The sequence below is a fragment of the Protopterus annectens genome, chromosome 4.part1 (assembly GCF_019279795.1).
Source record: "Protopterus annectens isolate FY-2018-M chromosome 4.part1, PAN1.0, whole genome shotgun sequence".
Lineage (NCBI taxonomy): Eukaryota > Metazoa > Chordata > Ceratodontiformes > Protopteridae > Protopterus > Protopterus annectens.
This window is the reverse complement of record NC_056734.1, coordinates 161,947,563-161,967,659: the sequence shown is the minus strand read 5'-3', so window position 1 is coordinate 161,967,659 and position 20,097 is coordinate 161,947,563.

Sequence of the window (20,097 nt, the reverse complement as noted above, 5' to 3'; positions counted from 1 at the left end):
AATTCTGTCCTGGAGTGTGTCTACAGTCATTCCGCGGATAAAGCAGCAGCACAAGAATGGAAAGAATGGAACGCTGAATTCCACGCAGAAAGGAAGAACAAGAGGTATGTGCGACAACCTGCGTAAAGATGCAGGTGCATGCAACCAGTGATTTTAAAGGGGAACACCCTTAAAAACAAAAAGTCGTACTTTGATTTTGCAGTTACATAGTGTGACAGTCCCTCAGCCAGCAGTCAAAATCCAGAGGGCTGCAAGTGCACCATCTTGCACCTGCCTGCGGGCACCCATGCATAAAATGTATCTTACATTTTCTCTGCCCTGACAGAATGTCTTCAGGTTTTTATAATTACCTTTTGAAATGCAGATGCAGTTCTAATTGTTATATTTCAGCACTGTAATGCCAAAAGATAAGACATGGAACAGTATTTTATTTGACTGTTGTATGCCCTTTCTTGAGATTGTGTAACTGAGGAATTAGTACATTAAAATAAAGGGTCACGTGGTTGCAGGTGGCTTGCTCCCTCCTGCATAACCACTTATTTCATTTTTTTCTATTGACATTCATAAATTTTATCAGGAGAACAATACTGTTTGTTGCATTATACTTAGCACTTGCATGGTCATTTAAATCAACTGTTTACATTGTTCATCTCAGTATGGCAGGTATTGCTTTGCCACAAGTGCTGTATAATGTAATCCCTGAAGACATACAACTCAGAGAAAAGGGGAAGAATGATAATCCAGAGATACTGCAGTTTCAGGACAACACACAATTACTCTGGTGCTACCTCTGCCAGCTCCTTCACATGGCTTTTTTTCTCGTTCCTGTCTCTGGAGGCATCTGGACATTATGTACTTTTTCCAAGCATGTATGACTTTGAAGAAGTGTAATCAGAGGATCATAGGAGGTTACTAGGCTAATGGCTCTGGGGCCCTTACAAGCCTAGCCAAGAGTTTATCCCCAAAAAAGAAACCTCAATCAGCATCTGTCGACCCTGTCAGTGAGGGGTACAGGTGAAACCCCTGGGACAAATTTGTGGTTGCCCATCTACTCATCAAGGTTGTGCTTGAAGAGGGTCAGCAGCATACTTTACTTGACGTGTATATGGAGTCTATTCCAGAGACGGGGCAGCCCCTAGGAGACAAACCTGTCTCTCCAGCAGGTTTTGTTAATGTCACATATTAGATTTAAGCCTTTCGACTGGGTACTTTGCAAGGAGTTAGACTTACGGAAATGGAGCATCTCTAGTAGGGCAGCGTCTGAGATTGCCTTGTAGGTGAGACACAGATCACCTCTGAGCAATCTGTATGATAGAGAGTAGAGTGATAGTGATTTGAGCCTGTCCACATAGGACAGGTGTTAGAGGCCATGGATTCTCTTTGTGAGGTATTTCTATGGCCTTTCCAGTTGGTGCAGGTGTTTGGAGAGATACATACTAAATGGGGCATTGTACTCAATTATTGGCTCAATAACCTTTTTTCTAGATGCAATCCTTTTACTTATGAAATCAACCAAGTAAAAGGCTTTTCTGACCACTACCACTACATAATGGTCAAATGTGAGATTGTTGTCAACTTGTGTACCCAGGTCTCTCACCACAGGTTGTGTGCTTAGGGAGTTGCCGCTAATGTGGTAACCAGTAGGGGCTGTGTTTTTGCCGAATGGTATGATAATACATTTTTCTGCATTTAACTTAAGGCCATGACTTTGGCACCAGTCATTTGTTGCTGTGAGACCCTCTTGAAGTATGTTAACATAATTTGGGGAGTCAATGACAGCACCCAACTTAAAGTCATCCACAAACCTGGTCAGCCACAGACCTTTTATCTTTACCTGGACCTCTGAGAAGCAGATGCCAAACAATAGGGATCCTAGGACAGATCCCTGGGGGACACCACTAGTGACAGGTCTGCTATCAGAGGTAGTGGCACCTATTTTGACCTTGTGGGTCCTATCAGTGAGCCAGTTGGCCACCCACCTGATGAGATAGGGATTTATGCCAAATTCTGTTAGCTTTTTGATGATGCCCGTGTGGGGGATTGTGTCAAAGGCTTTGGCCAAGTCAAGGTAAGCTGTGTGTACTGACTTTCTCTCATCAAGTGCCTTGGTGACAGTCTCAAAAAAGTCAACCAGGTTCAACAGGCAAGATCTGCCCCTGACAAATCTGAACTGGGTGGGGTCAAGTGCTTGGAGATTGCCTATGTCCTTGTTTATGAGGTCCATAATAATATGCTCCATGACCTTATAGATCAGACTTGTAAAGCTAATGGGGCGACAGTTTCCAGGGTCAGTAGTGTCACCACCTTTGTGCAAAGGGATGACAATGGCAGTTCTCCACTCTGCTGGAATGAAGCCTGTACTTAGGCTATAGTTGAACAGGGTGCTCAATGGTGAGGTTAGTTCTTGCGGGAGATGTTGCAGAATAAAGCCTGGGATACTATCAGGTCCCATGCAAGCTGTGTACTTTGCCTTGGATAGGGCCTTTAACACTTGATCTATGGAGATGCTAGGTGCGGGGCAAGTATCGGGATGTCAAATGGGCCTTTGGGGGGGGGTGACATTTGCACTGAACCTATCTGCTAGCAGGTTGGCTAAGTCAACAGGATCAGTGAAAGTGGTACTGTTAAGAACTAATTCGGAACAAACCTGGGCTTTACTATGGAGGTTTTTGACGTAACTGTAAAAGGTTTTGTGGTTAGCCTTTGTTTCGTAGACTAGTTTCGATTCATAAATTGGCTTTGGAGGTTTTCACTAGTGATCTAATTTGCTTGTTGAGGTTAAGGAGGGAGTTTATCCAATTGGGAATTTGTGCCTTTTTACCCTTGGACTACAGTTTCTTCCTTTTGTTGTAAAGCCTGTTGATAGAGGATGTTCACTACATAGGTTTGTGTTTCCTTGAGGAGCAGGTTTTAGTTCTGTTATGTATGGCTGAGTCCATGCAGTTGTACAGGTGCTTGTATACTGCACTGGCATACTATTCAGCATATTTGTCTGCATTGTCTGAGGGGGGCGGTGGTGTGAAGCTACTGATACCCTCCCTTAAAAGATTGTAGTCAGTTTTTGAGAAGTTTTTTAGCCTGGTTATGGCTGGGGGTGGTTGTTGGACGGGATAGACACTTCGAATGAGACAGACAGATCGTCTGATCTCACCAGGAAAGAGCTTACTATGGGGGTGGTGCAACAGTCACCCATGTTGGTGAGAACCAAGTTTAGAATGCTATCTCCCCTTGTGGTGGATGAGACAAACTGGTCTAGTGCATTAGAATTGATAAAGTCAAGGGAAAGTTGGGTGAGTGTATTACAGTAGGAATAGTTCACCCATTTTATGGTGGGGTTGTTGAAGTCAACAAGGATCAGGATGTTAGGGGGTACTTTGATGGACTCAAGTAGGTCCAAGTAGGAGGAATGGGTCTCCTGAGTCATGGAGGGGGGGGGTCTATAACTGGCTATAACTTGGATGGGTGTCTTGAAAACAATGTAAACTTGAGAAAAACAAAAACAGAAGGCTAGTACCAATGAGTCCAACCAAAAATGAATTTATTGAATAAAACTATGAAGCACTTTTCGTTTAGCACATAGGCTAAACTTCCTCAGACAAATTCCATTCAAACAAATCTCATTTAAAGAGTAATACCCTTAAGCACCTAATTGGTGCTTCTAAAAGGTGTACTACCCTAATATTTATACACTCTAAGGACAGAACAACAATCAATGGTATACAAATAAATTGCAGTAATACAATGTACAAATTAAATCTGCATGCTAGTGTTTAAATATCAATATTTAAAAAGTTCTCATGTCATTTTCTCAAACACGAGAAAAAAAGGTAATCAATAATAAACATATATATATATAATATATATATATATATATATATATATATATATATATATATATATATATATATATATATATATACTTGATTCACTATTCATCCCTATAGAGTTGATTCAAATAAAAATGATATGGTAACAACACATAAAATCTATCCACATCTAATGTATACACGTTAATTATAAACTAAAACTTCTTCTTGATCATTTAAAATTTGTGAAGGTGGTGGTGAATTCCCTCATTAAATTAAATTAAATACATTTATCCTATTTACAATAACTTTGTCTAACCAAGTCAGTTTAATCAACAAAAGTCCAACAATCTATGTTATAAATACATATTAAGGTTTGTATTAAAAATCTTATAACAGGAACACTCGAGTGCTACACTATCTAAAATTAATCATCTCACATTGTATGTATGTAGGATGAACTAGACTACCCCAGTGTCTCTGAAATTGACTTAGTAGATTGTAAGTCACATAAAATTAAACTTAAACTTAAACTTGATCTTAATGAATCATCCTAGGGGACAAGTGTCATCTTCTTAAATTCACTGGGATAGTCTAGTTCATCCTACATACATACAATATGAGATGATTAATTTTAGATTATGTAGGACTCGAGTGTTCCTGTTATAAGATTTTTAATATAAACCTTAATATTTATGTATAACATAGATTGTTGGACTTTTGTTGATTAAATTGACTTGGTTAGACAAAGTTATTGTAAATAGGATAAATGTATTTAATTTAATTTAATGAGGGAAGTCACCACCACCTTCATAAATTTTAAATGATCAAGAAGTTTTAGTTTATAATTACGTGTACACATTAGATGTGGATAGGTTTTATGTATTGTTACCATATCATTTTTATTTGAATCAACTCTATAGGGATGAATAGTGAATAAAGTATATATATATATATATATATATATATATATATATATATATATATATATATATTGTTTATTATTTATTACCATTTTTTTCTCGTGTTTGAGAAAATGAAATGAGAACTTTTTAAATATTGATATTTAAACACTAGCATGCAGATTTAATTTGTACATTGTATTACTGCAATTTATTTGTATACCATTGATTGTTGTTCTGTCCTTAGAGTGTATAAATATTAGGGTAATACACCTTTTAGAAGCACCAATTAGGTGCTTAAGGGTATTACTATTTAAATGAGATTTGTTTGAATAGAATTTGTCCGAGGACATTTAGCCTATGTGCTAAACGAAAAGTGCTTCACAGTTTTATTCAATAAATTAATTTTCAGTTGGACTCATTGGTACTAGCCTTCTGTTTTTGTTTTTCTTGGATGGGTGTCTTGCCAGTTGTCAATTGCACCTGGAGAAGTTCTAGTGCATCATGCTGGCAAGCCAGTCTTCCCCACCTTATTTTGAGGTCAGAATGCGTGGAATGAGGTATAGCCTGGTAAGGCAGGGGTGCTCTCTGCAGTCTTAAACTACATTTCCATGACTGCACAGAGTTAAGCATCTTCCAGTGCTAGGAGAGCCTCCAGTGAGTGCATTTTCAGGTTAAGGCTCCTAGTGTTAAGCAGCATGACCTTCAATTTGATTTTTAACAGATCTTTTATGTTGGAAGATTTGTCTGTGGGACATTGCCTAAAAAAGGCACAATAGGGAAGGCAAGAGCCTTAGTCAGAATCCTGAATCCCAGGGGTGACAAATGGAGGCCATCTCTGGCAAAGTGTTGAGGCCTGTCAACTATATCATCCCAGGCAGACATACTGGATCCCCTTGGAATGACACCAAAAACTAAGTCAATTGTTGAAGTCAATTATTTTTTGTTGGTATTGTGGTATCATTCTTGGTGATGGTAAGATGCTGCTTAGAGCTAGGGTCATACCTGCCTGGGACACATACTCTGACAGCTCAATCATGTCTCTCTTTATATAATCCAGGGAGGTACGTCTCAAATCATTTACACCAACATGAAGAATGACAGAGTCATACTTGTATCTGTTGTGGAGAGACTTAAGTGCATGCATGATGTGGCGGATTCTGGTACCTGACAGACAACTGACTGTGATCTTCTCCTTGTCGAGCCTGGTGAGGAGGACATTGGTGTGTCTCACAACTGAGTCGACAATGACTAGTATGTTTGGTTTAATGTTGTGCTTTACGGGCTGTCAGAGTTTCTTGTTATGCCTTATGGGCTGTGTTTGTGAGACACTGGTGTGTTGTCTTCTGTCTGTGATGTGTCTGGTGTTGTGTGTGGAATGTCTGTGAGTGTGTTTTGGAGGTCTCTGCTGTTTAGGCAAGTTTTTATTGAGGACCTCTGTATATGTGGGTGTGTGCTGTGCTTAGCTATGAGATGTGGATGGTGTGAAGTATGTGATGTTAATCTCCTCTTTTTAGGGGTATTGACTGAGGCACAGGAGAGCGTGGATTCCATTTTACTGATATAGATGCATTTCTCGCAAGTAGAAAAATTATGTGCTAGGAGAAGAGGGCTGTCAGTGAACATGAAGCAGTTGCTACACTGTCTCAGTATGTCCATGTCGACAAGGCTGACAGGAGAAACTGATGTGAATTGTCCAGACATAGTGTTCTGAAACTTGGATGGACTTAAGGAGAGAGGGTTTTGATAAGGGTTTGTCCACAACAGTGTAGACCACAAAAACCTTCTTAAATGTAAAATAACTGGCCTGAAGCCCAAGTGCTAAAACCAAAACCAAGAGGGTTAGAATAACAGACAAATTTAATCAGGCTATTAACAAGCAGTAACAAATACAGCAGAATAAACCACTTCAGCACTTAAGAGTAAGGAGAAAGAGCACAATAAATAAATGAATAAAGCATAACATTTTTTTTTTGTGGAGAGGGAAGGAACAAAAGATAATTCAAGATTAAGAAATTAAGAAACTAAGGGGGTTGGACTTCCCAAGAAACTAAGGGGGCTGACCTTCCCAAAAAATACACCCCTACCAAGTATTGAACCCAGGAACCTCTTAACTACAGTTTAGTACAATATACCAGTAGTCCAACTCAGCTCTTAAGAATCTAACCCTGCACTTTGTGTCTGTAAGGTAAACACCTTAATCGTTATACCAACCTCCCCATTAATTGTTATATTTTCAGTTGCATTCATGGTAAGCATTACGTCTTTTAATTGTGATATAGTGTATTTTGACTAAGGGAGATGCGTTTTTTATTATACATTCATATGTAATATCTCCCATCTATCCTGCCAGATAAATAAGCATACTAATAAAAGTAATACCATGTTTAATATTTCTCCTATCATCGTTGGTAGCCCTTCCTTTATTCATCATCATCATCATCATCATCATCATCATCAACTCCTTTTTTCCCCATTTTTACATGGGGTCAAGATGTTGTGCCAACTGTCACTGTCTCTCCTGATTCAATGTCAGTCTCATAACTTCTTCGACCATCATGCCTAACTGCCACAGGTCTTCTCTCACACAATCCATCCATCTCTTTACTGGAGGCCCTTGTTTCCTCTTGACTTTGTCCTGTCTGTCCCAGATTTTATTTACCAGATCATCTTCTGTTTTTCTGCACATGTGCCTGAACCACAGTAATCTGTTCCTTGACCTTCTCTGCAACATTAGCTACTTTGGCTTCTGCTCTGATGTCCTCATTTCTTCTTCTGTCCCACAGTGTGCATGCTGCTATCTGTCTCAGTCACTTCATCGCCATCATCTCTAGCTTCTTGAACTGCTCTGCCTTTATTGCCCATGTTTCTGTACCGTATAGTAGTACTGGTCACACCACTGTTTTTACACCTTACTCTTCAGCTTCTTTGGCATTTTTCTGTCATACACTCTGAGCCAGTTGGCTGCAGCCCATCTGATTCTAACTTTGATATCCTCATTCACACTTCCCTTCTCTTCAATCACCTCTCCCAGATGCCTAATGCTGTTAACATGTTCCTCTATTTTCCCTTCTATATCAATTCTCAGCTTTTTCTGATTTCCACCATTTGCTGCCATGACAACAGTCTTGCTTGTACTCAGTTTCATCCCATGTACCATCAGTTTTGCATTCCATTGTACTATCCTTTGCTGAAGTTCTTGCTCAGAGTTGGCCTGTAATGCCACATTGTCTGCATACAGCAGCTTTGTTGATCTGTCCCCTCCAATCTGTTTACTAATATAGTCCATCACAAGTATGAACAGCAGTATGCTCAGCTCAGAATACTGATGCTCACCCACTCCAACTGAGAAACCATCTGTGAGTCTGAACACTGTTCATACTTGAGTAATTGGGTTCTTGTACATTGCCTGCACCAATTCTACCAATGTTTCTAGGACGTCGAACCACAATAGGACTGCCCAAATCTGCTTTCTTGGGACTATGCCATATGCTTTCTCCAAGTCTAGAATTGCCCAGTTGGACTCTTTCATTATCTATACCTTCTTCTCAACTATCTGTCTTTCTGCAAATAGAGTCAGTTGTGCTGCATCCTGAGCTGAATCTGAACTGTTCATCTCCCATCTTACTTTCTACTACTCTTCATATTCATTTATCATGTACTCTCTCCATATCTTTCATGCAGTGTGACAGGAGTTTGATACTTCTGTACTGCCCAGAGTTGTGGATGTCCTCTTTATTCTTGTACTCTGGCACTAGTATGCTTATTCTCCAGGCAGCTCTGCTATGACTTTTTTTCCATACTACTGTGAGTACCCTCAAGAAACATTTCTCCCTTAATATCTTGATTATATCTTCTGTGTCCTCACCTATGCCTACTGCTTCCCCTGACTTCATTTTCCTTAATACTGTTTGTGACATCTGGTTAATATCCCACTGGACTGCCAACAATTAATGTGGTGTCCCCTACTATGCCAGGTCAATAACTAAGGAGCTTCAATCCTCACTACTGACTCCAATGTGAGACTGTCACTTAAACAGGAGTAATATTTCACAATTTTCCCCTAAGAGCACAACAAAAACACGCTCTATAGCCTGGGACTGGACTGTATACTTCTGTCTACCCCTAATATAACTCCTTATTAAACAATTTAGAGTAATGTGCCCCAGTTTAAGACCTCTGATGCACTCACACTTAAATTCAATCTCACATCCAAACACATCTGTAAAAGCCTGACACAGATTTCCAGCTGTGTCCCTTCTCCAAAATAACACAGTAATGTTGCCACCAATCTGTGTGTCTTCATGCCCTTATAAAGGGGTGTCCAGTTATAAAAAATAAATATTAAAACAAATAGTAGCAAATGGCCTAAACAGCCAGGATTATGGAGTGTCCTGGGAAGTTATCAAGACAGGTATAAGCACTCTCAAATCACTAAAGAAAAACACTGATTGTCCAGCCACAATGTAAGTTAATAAAAATATTTAATACTGAGCAAAATTATTAAAAATATAAAACAGCAATTCCTAATAAACAGACAGAATGCAATCACCAGGAAAATGAAATCTATACTGTAGGTAGAGATGAAACATCCAGAAAAAACTCTAACTGATCTAGCTAATTAGTTGTAATTTCCTAACTAACTAAAGAACACTGTTCCTGATCTAAACTAAATTACTACAAAAGAGCAAAAGCAGGCTTACAGTTCTTGGTGAGTCCATTCTGGGTATCCACTATGCAGTTCAAATGACAACTGTGTCTGTAACTGATGACTGACTACTGACTTCAGCAGGCATGTTTATAGACTAGTCTGTCAACTGTTCCAGTTCTAATTTTCATTTCATACTTTTTTAATTCAACCAACAGCTGTTTTCTACAAATTCCTTCCTGTCTTTCAGCCTCTGACAGTAACACATAGCAACTGTCAACATGACATCATCTGCTGATTAGCTGACTCTGAGACAGTTTGTCTTTAGAATCTCTCTTTACAAATATGCACAGTTAGAAATGTAAAAGGACACTGTTCAAGTCTTTAAAACATTCTGTTCAAACAAACCATAAATCAATATGTAAGAACTTATTTACAATATCACAGCTAGCCATATTGGCATACAATACACACGTCAATCTGAAATTATGTATAAAAATGCAGCCAGATATGCTAGTACAAATAACATTGTCTAATTTATTCACCCCCCACCCCACCCATGACTCAAGCACAGTTTTCAAGTGACCCTTGAAAAACAACGCTTGAGAAAATGGGTCTGTCTTGAAATATCAACCCACTCCTCTCCCAGCCAATCGATTATTAACCCCACTGCAGCATTTTTCTTCTTCTGAGGAAACTTGGTTGAGAACAGCTCCCACTACACAATTTGGTGCATCTGCTTGCACAACAAATTCTTTACTGTAATCTGGGCTAGTCAACACAGGGGGTTCTCCCAAAATCTCAAGTTTTTGGAATGCCTGTTTGCAAACTGTGGTCCTCAATACCTCATCCACTTTATTTTTCCTAGTTGGGTCAGTAAGGGGTACAGCCATTACACCACAACTGGGCACACATTTTCCACAGTATCCTGCTGTCCCTAGAAATGCTTTCACTTGTTTTTTAGCAACAGGAACTGGCCATGCTTGAATAGCTTCCACTTTGACAGGTGCTGGCCTAATCTTACCACCCCCCCCACTCTGTGTCTTAAGTAAGTGACCTCTGCCTTACCCATCTGACTCTTACTGGGTTTAATGGTTAACATTGCCCTTTTAAACTGGTCTGCAAATATCCATAGCATAGTCTTTAATGTAGAGTTTAACCTCTCCACAAGACCATTAGTTTGGGGATGGTCTTTTAATGTTTCACCCCATAACACTTCCACAAACAAGTCAGCAGCTCTGACATGAAGTTGGCACCTTGGCCAGTCAGTATCTCCCTTGGAAAACCTACCCTGCTAAAAATTTCTAGCAAAGCATTTGCCACCTTTTCTACATCAATATCACATGCAAAAGGAATATTAGGGACAACAGCTAGAAGTGGCAGACGGTAGGCTCTAGGCACTACCAGCTGCTGTACTACCTCACTTTCCAGCCCTCCCTTAAGAGTCCACTTTCTATACAACAAACCTTCCTTCTCTGCCTCAATATCGCCTTCACAAGGAATATTAGGGACTAAGTAGAACTGGCAGATGGTAGGCTCTAGGCTCTACCAACTGCCGTACTTTTTCACCTTCTAGCCCACCTCCAGGAGTCCATCCTTTATACAACAAACCTTTATTCCCATATACAGACTCAACTCTTCCTTGATCCTCAGGTGCTTCCTTAGCCATTTCCCTCAAACTTTGTAATGTACAGTCTGTAAGTTGAGCCTGTCTCAACTCTACATTTGTGACCCTCCCTAGCTCCCCTTCTGCAGGAAGCCTAATAACTTCAGACAATTGTACCTCACTGGCACTTTGAATACTATCACTCCCCTCCTTCCTTGCAATCACAGTGTCCAAAGGAACATCAGTACCTACCAGCAGCTGTGGCTCACTTTCAAATGTACTGCTACATGATAGCTCTTTCTCTGAAACAGCCACCAGACCAGTCCCAGATTCAGGTATGAGATCTGTCTGGGTCTCCTCCAAGCTAATGGACTTGCATGCCAGTCTCCGAGCTTGACTATGTGTCACCACATGCACACAAGGCACTGTATCATCACAGTCAATCCCTATCAGGACAGCTTCTGGAATATTCTCAAACACAAGCACCCCTTCCACAGTAAGTCTAGTAACTTCTAACAGTTGTGCCTCACTGTCAGTCTGAGTACTATCGCTCACTTCCGTCCTTGAAGTTACCATGTCCAAGGGAACATCAGTACCTACCAGGAGCTGCAGCTCACTTTCAGACTTACTGTTACAAGATAGCTCCTTGTCTGAAACAGCCACCACACCAGTCCCAGCTTCAGGTATGAGTTCTGTCTGGGTCTCCCCCAGGCTACTGGATCTACCTACCTTTTTCCAAGCTTGACTGCATGTCACTGCATGTACGCAAGGTACTGCATCATCAAAGTCATTCCCTATCAGGACATCTGCAGGAATATCCTCAAACACATCTACCTGCATGCGTCTTCTTCCACCCGCCCAGTCAAGATGAACCCTAGCCAAAGGTATTTGGAATGGGGTCCCTGTCAAAGCTCTGAATGGAGTGGACTGTCTAAGCAAGTACTGCACTTTTCTAACCATAACCACTGCAGGCCTCACAATGGTTATATCAGAAGCTATGTCTCTCTTAGCAGTAACCTGTTTACTATCTACTAAGATAGGATATAAATTTTGGTGATAGATTGGCACCCCTGTTGTTTTCAAACAACTTACCACTGGCAGTTTATCATCACCACTTGCTAGCACCATCATCTTCTCTTTCTCACCTTGCCTCAATGGATATTTGACTGCTATGTGGCCCCTCTGGTTATACTTGAAGCATCTGAGCCTTAACTACTCGGATTAGTAGTTTCTCAGTTACTGGTGTACTCTGCTGGAGTGGTTTAGACTGCTCCACATGGATTCCCTTATGTCCATGTGCAGTACTGGGTAACCCTTTGTTATGCACTGGTGTTCTGCTTGCTAAGTAGATATCCCCTTTTTTCCCCAACTCCTCTGCAGAGTTACACTCTCTGTCTGCTAACCATCTGTGAAAATAAGTACTTAAATTACAATATAATCATGTACACTTTCATCTGCCTTATATCTGTGTTCATGGAACTTGTTTTCTATAAGCTTCAGGTGTTAGTTTAAAACAATCTAGAAGACAGTTCTTAACTTTAACATAATTCAAACAATCTGCATCAAACAGGTTTTATATGGCCTGAACAGCTTTACCATCCCAGAGCTCACGGTCAACATCATACTGTCTACATACACTCTCAAATATATGACTAAAGCTATCAAAGTCATCCCCATCCCTGCATTGAGGACAAAGTTTATTGACATTTACAGCTTCTGGTGTCCAGTTATTCCCTTCCCCATTACATCCATGACCCTCTCAAAAGGTAAGAAGGTCCACTTCATGTCGGTGCTGTCTCTCGTTTTCCTCTGCTTCTAAACCTTTGGCCTCCAGTTCATATTAGCGCTGCTTCTCCCTTTCCTCCATCTCCAGTTCAAGTCTCCTTAACTCTACATGAATTCTCAGATCCTCCAAAGAAAAGGTGGGCTGTCATGTTTTGACAGGTTGCACATCCCCAATACCAAACTGGATATCCTCTGAACAGCTGGTCTAAGCTGAAGCTTCAACTAATGCTGAAATCATTGCTTCCTTAGTCAGGTTGGCATGCACCAGTCCTCTGGCTTCACACTCCTTGGCCAACTGGTTCTTTGTCAGCTTACTATTGTCTTCTGCTGACACCTTTGCCTGCTGTCCCTGACTAACTAACTAACTACAAATAAATAAAACTGTGAACTGAGATTATGTTTACTTTGTGGCTGTCAAACGTCCACAATTTAATGACAACTTCCCACAGGCTACTGAAGTCCAATTAAAAATCCCACACCACTGGCACCAATTAATGTGACATCCAGTTAATATCCCACTGAACTGACACAAATTAATGTGATGTCCAGTTAATATCCCACTGGACTGCCAACAATTAATGTGATGTCCCTTACTATTCTGGGTCAGTAACTAAGGAGCTTCAATCCTCACTACTGACTCCAATGTGAGACTGTCACTTAAACAGGTGTAATATTTCACATTTTTCCCCTAAGAGTACAATAGGGACATGCTCTATAGCCTGGGACTGGACTGTATACTTTTATCCGCCCCTAATGATAAACACATACTTAAATAAATTAAATCTCACACATCCAAACACTTCTGGGAAAACGTAGCACAGATTTCCAGCTGTGTCCCTTCCCCAAAAATAATACAGTAATGCTGCCACCAATCGGAGTGCCTTCATGCAAATGACCTAAGCAGCCATGTTTCAGAGTGGCCCAGGAAGTTATCAAAGCAAGTATAAGCACTCTCAGATTACTAAAGAAAAACACAGATTGTCCATTCACAATGCAAGTTCATAAAAAATATTTAATATTGAGCCAAATGATTAAAAATATAAAACAGTAATTCTCAATAAACAAGCAGAATTTAATCACCAGGAAAATGAAAAAAAATACTGTAGGATAGAGATCCAACATTCAGAAAAAACTCTATCTGATCTAGCTGATTAGTTAGAATTTCCTACCTAACTAAAGAACACTGTCACTGATTTAAACTAAATTACTACAACAGAACAAAGACAGGCTTACAATTCTCAGTGAGTCCTTTTTGGGTATCTACTGCACAGTTCAACTGACAATTGTAACTGACAACTGTGTCTGTAACTGACAACTGACTATTGACTTCAGCAGGTCCTTTCATAGACTAGCGTAACTAACAAACTGTTCCAATTCTAATTTTCAATTCATATTTTTTTTAAATTCAACCAGCAGTTGTTTTCTAAAAATTCATTTCTGTCTTTCAGCTTCTGACAGTAACACATAGCAACTGTCAACATTCTGATGACATCATCTGTTGATCAGCTGAATCTGAGACAATTTGCCTTTAGAATCTCTCTTACAAACATGCACAGTTAGAAATGTAAAAGGACACTGTTCAAGTCTTTAAAACATTCTGTTCAAACAGATCATAAATCAACATGCAAGAACTTATTTACAATATCATAGCTAGTCATGCTGGTGTGCAATACAAAGGTCATTTTTAAATTATGTACAAAACTCAGCCAGACATGCTAGCACAAATAGTGTCTAATTTCTTCATACTGTTCTTACTTCATCTAAGGTGAGTGCCTCCTCTTTTTTCATTGTTGCCTGTGTCTGGGACATTGCAGCTTCAATGGCATTTTCTTCATTTAGATGCTGCTAAAAGTACTCCTTCCATCTGCCTTTGATTTTCTGTGGGCTGGTGAGCACATTATAGCTGGCATCCTCCACAAATGGTGTCTATTTTCTTTGCCTTTCTGTTTTTGTCTTTCAACCGGATAGAGTTTCTTTCTGTTATTTACTGAGTCACTGTCCAGAAGCTGGGAGAGTGCCTCTGATACCTTATTCTTTGCTACAGCAACTTATCTCTTAGCATTGCTAGATAACCAATATTCCTTCTTAGCCTGGTCTATATTTTCTCTTTCCCTTTTTCCTGCACTCCTTTGTTCTTCTGATGACTCCATGAACTTCTGTATTTCACCACCAGCTTTTCTTATGTACCTTATTTCCTTATATACCTTATTTCCATACCTGGCTTGGCCACATGCCTGTAGCCCCATCACATGTTGTTTGGAGGCTCTGCCATGCTTCTTCAACTCCACCTATTTCCTCTTGTTCCTGAGGTGCTAGAGTCCTGATTAATTCTTTGAAATGTTGTGCCTTCTTTCCAGTCAACTTCCAGGTCTTCAGCCTAGTCTCTGTTGACCTTAAAGTATTTTCTGATCACTGCTTGAAGCTGATTGTGACAACTACTGGTTTATACTGTGGGCTAACTCTTTCACTAGGGATGACTTTGCAATTGCTGATTCTACCCTGTTGCCCTTTTCTTACTATAGGAAGAAGTCTGCCTGAGTTGCATGTTGGCCACTCTTGTATGTGATCTTGAATACCTCTCTTGCTGAACCATGTGTTGTCCACCATCAAGTCATTTGCTAGACAGAGGTCTAGAAGGGCCTCTCTTTCTTTATTCCTGTTGCCCCAGCCAGGTGTATCAAGGGAGTCCTCATATCTTGTTCTGTCTGTGTTAAGGTCACCTATTGTCAACACCAATTCATGTTGTCCTGTGTTATCTAGCAGGTCTTGTAAATGCTGTCTGAATGCACTCTTTTCTTCACTATCACAACCTGCTGTGGGACATCGACTGAGATTATAAACAGTTCCCTATCCTTATACTGAAGCTTGACAGCCATGAGTCTGTAACCAATTTGATGACATCCCTCACTGTCTTCTGAAGGTTCTGTCTCATCACAATTCTAACACCATTTCTAGTTTGACCTTTTCCTGTGTAGTAGACTCTGGACTACAAGTCAAGTGACTTTGCTACATTGCCCTACTGTCTTGTCTCCTAGATACCTAAGATGTCTAGCTTCCTTTTTACCATCATGTCATCCACTTCCAAGCTCCATCCTGTCAGTGAACCAACAATGAGTGTAGCAATTCTAAATTCATAAGTTCTAAATTCATGTTTGGCAAGTTGATTGGTTTTATATCCAGCTTTCATTCAAAACAGCTATCCCAGGTAACCCAAGCTGGACACTGGCCGACCAGTAGCTTACTGACCCATGTCTGTTGCGCTTTATGACAGACACACATTGAACAATAGGGTCACATACACCACTCCCACTATTAGCATGAGTCTCCGACATAGGTCAGAGTAGGCCGGGTCATAAACTATCTTATCACCAGCAAATACCTATGCCCATTTACCAACATTAGTCAGTACTTTCTGAATCACCTAGAGTCAATTTTTATACCTTCAAGTGGCTAGCCCTGCCATGCTGCACAGTCAGTGATCAGTGTTTTTCTATTTTGAGAATACTGTGTACCACAGCTGATCCCAAAGTGATTGGTGTTTACAACTCTTCACCCTACTGGGCACCATTTAGAGACTGTGCTGCTGCCCACAGTTCCATTCTTGGGTGAGTTTGAGGTGGAAACACTAAGCATGTTTTTGGGAGGTGGTAGAAACCCTGCAGATACCAAAGGAGAACATGTAAACTCCATATAGGCATTAGCCGAAGGCCAGGCTGGATCCTTGTACCTTGTGCAAGGCAGGAAAAAACCTTAACTCTTATGCCAGCTGGACTCAACCCTTCATTTATTCTTACTTCAAAAAAAAAAAATCAGAAGAGAGTATCAGTGATTTCATTGTAGAAATAAGTACTTAGGTGAGTAAGTTACAATACTTGAAATGGTGCAAGACCTTTTGATTAGGGAGTATGCACTTTGTGCTTTGTCTGAGGATGTTAGGATCTGTTTGACTGACTGGGAATGGACCTCATTGAGTAAAATTAGTGTATGTGTTTAGCACACAGGGCAAAAGTGCACAACATGGGGTCTACCTAGCACTACACATGGATATAAGAAGACCTACGGGGGTCAATTTAAACAATCACATCATTTTCCACAAGCAAAGGGGAAAGTCACTGGTTCCAGTCCATGCCAAGATCCTGGGATTAGATGTTTCCACTGTGATCAAGTCAGGCACATACTATCCAGATGCCTCCAGAGACAGGAATGAGAAAAAAGCCATGTGAAGGAGCTAGCAGAGGTAGCACCAGAGTAATTATGGGCTGTCCTGAAACTGCAGTTGCTCTGGATTATCACAAGGGTATTTACCTTATTTTGGTTCAAGGTGAAGAAACTATTGATGATACAAATAGTAAAGAAACTAAACCACGTTACATTTCGTTTTTTTTCTGACCTTCTCAGTTTATCTCCCTCCTTCATATACTTTCCATCAATCTTGTTTAACCAAGTTCTATGTCAGTAAGTGCCATAGTATTCTTACCAACACTATCCATGATTTATCAGCTATGCCATGTCTGTCTCTCTCTTATAACTATTATTTACCTGCTGACCAAGGTTTCACAATCCTTGCCTCAGTTTTATTTATTACTAACAGTTATACTGTAACCTTCTTTACCCAAGTGTTATAACATATCTAATGTCTGCTTGTCACATATTGCACATGAATTGTTTGCATACTAAATGCTTTATACTTGGAATTTAATATCATAATATGTCACCACTCCAATGTACTTGCTTTATCTTTGTATAGTGTCACTACCTGTTTGCACCCAGATGTGTTAAGGACAATGTAATATAAGTTATCTTTGTAAAAAAGTGTTTAATCATGAATAACTTAAATGTATCTGTTGGAGAATTTCTTCCCAGACCTCTGCTGAAAATGGGCTTTGTTAAGTTAGACTTTCCCAGTCAACAAAGACAAAAGCATAAATAAATACTGCTAACATGGTTAATGCATCAGACAAAGTACAGCTGTGCAAAATCTTACCATAACGTTACAAGTCCTTCTCTTCACTGTTGCAGTATTCTTCACTGAAGGAATCTCCTGCCAAGGATAGCCCACTGTCCAGCTAGTACACCAAAGCTTTTAGAGTTTATAGGTGCTGCATGTCACAAGTATGCTCCCCACACAGGGCATAAAGGTGACATATGGATACAAATAACCAGAAATGAAATGCCCCAGGAGGAAGAAAATATCTCCAAGGACGATGCAGAACATGTACATCCAGGAGAAAAAAAAGTTCAGAAGGTAAATTTGTTGCCGTTTAACTGTATTTTTTCATACTGTGAGTTCTGTTCTTTTGACTATAAGTGATTAATCTGTGCTTCATTGTGAGTTTTTTTCTTACTGAGTTCTTAACCTTAAAATTGAGTAGCATAGTCTAGATACAGGTCTGCTGCATCCAGAGCTTCAGCTGCATGGTTTTTAACCCTTTTTGAGGTATTCCAGCTACAAGTTTTCCCTTAGCAGCACTTGTGTTATCATCTAGTAGTACTACTCGTAGACCTTCCTCCCTTTACTCTCTTAGCTCTTTCAGTTTTTGACAAATATGGATGGACAGTTTTCTACATTTTCACCTGCCAGTCTAGTCAATATGGGCATCCTGAGACAGTGTAGCAACTGCCTCATACACACGGACAACCCTCTACTACTAGCACCTAGGAACACAATTTGTGAGAGTTGCAAATACATCAAGCACCTAGTGTCATCGCTCTTTCCCCCTCAAACCAGTATATCTGGCACTGAGAAGGTTGGTAACATGAACACCGCACCTCAAACACCAGCCACACCTACACAACACACTCCCACATATGTGGAGGCCCTCAACAAAAGCATACTCAAACAAAAGAGACCTCCGAGGCATAAACACACGCAAACTCCACTGCCCATCACATCACACACCACACATAGTCCACACACCTGTGTCTCACAGCCACTAAGACCTAAACATAAACCCAACATATTAGTCATGGGAGACTCCATTGTGAGACACACAGATGTGCCACTGACCAGGCTGGATAAGGTTAAAATCATGGTTAGTTGTTTGTCAGGTGCCAGAATCCACCATATCACCAATGCACTCAAGTCTCTCAACAGATACTGTTATGACTCTGTCATAGTCCATGTTAGAGTGAATGACTTCAGACGTACCTCCCTGGACTATACGAAGAGAGACATGACTGAGCTCACTGATTATGTGCCCCAGGCAGGTATGTCCCTAGCCTTAAGCAGCATTATACCTTCACCCAGAATGATGCCTCAGTACAAACAGAAAATGATTGACTTTAACAACCGGCTTACTTTCTGGTGTCATTCAAAGGGGATCCAGTACCTGACAGCTTGGGATGACATGATTGACAAGCCACGATGATTTGCCAGAGATGGCCTGCATCTGTCTCCCTTGGGCTTCAGGCTCCTGGCAAAGGCTCTTGTTTTCCCCGTAGAGCCTTTTTTAGGCAATGCCATGAGGTCAAAACTACCAACATGAAAATTTCATCAAAATGTAAATTAAAGGTCATGCTGCTAAATGCTAGGAGTCTAAACATGAAACTGCACTCATTGCAAGCATTCCTAACCCTGGAAGAAGCTGACATTTGTGCAGTCACAGAAACTTGGTTTAAAGCTGCAGAGAGCACCTCAGCCATACCAGGTTATTCATCCTATCATTCATTCAGACCCCAAGCTGTGGGCAGCAAAAAAAAAGGAGGTGGAGTTGCAATATATATAAAAGACATACACACCTCTAGGCTGGTCAAACAATATGATGCATAGGAAGTACTCCAGGTGCAGTTAAAAATTGACCAGCAAATCATAGCTAGCTACATGCTTCCAACTCTGACTCAAGATGCCCACTCCACCTATCTGGACCTCTTCGAATCTATCAAGATTCAACCCTTTACCCTGATCCTGGGTGGCTTTAACTATCCAACCATAGATTGGAAGAAATACTTATGCCAAAACACAAATGCCCAGAGATTCCTTGATTTTGTCAATGCAAATGCCTTGGACCAGTTGGTTGACACCCCAACAAGAGATGAAAATATCTTGGACGTGGTATTAACCAACATAAGTAACCACTGCAGCATCCCTACAGTGTCATCATCCCTGGTAAGATCAGACTACAAAGCAGTCACTTTCTAAGTCACCATCTCCCCTGACCCCCCCCCCCCCAGCTACGGTCAAACAAAAAAAAACTTCTCCAAAGCTGATTACAAACTCCTGAGGGAAGGTATAAACAGCTTCACAGCCCCTTCTACCTCCACAGAAACTGGCACATATGTCCAAACTTACACCAAAGTACTATATGAGCATTTATATAGCTGCATGGAATCAGGAATACCAGACGGGATAAA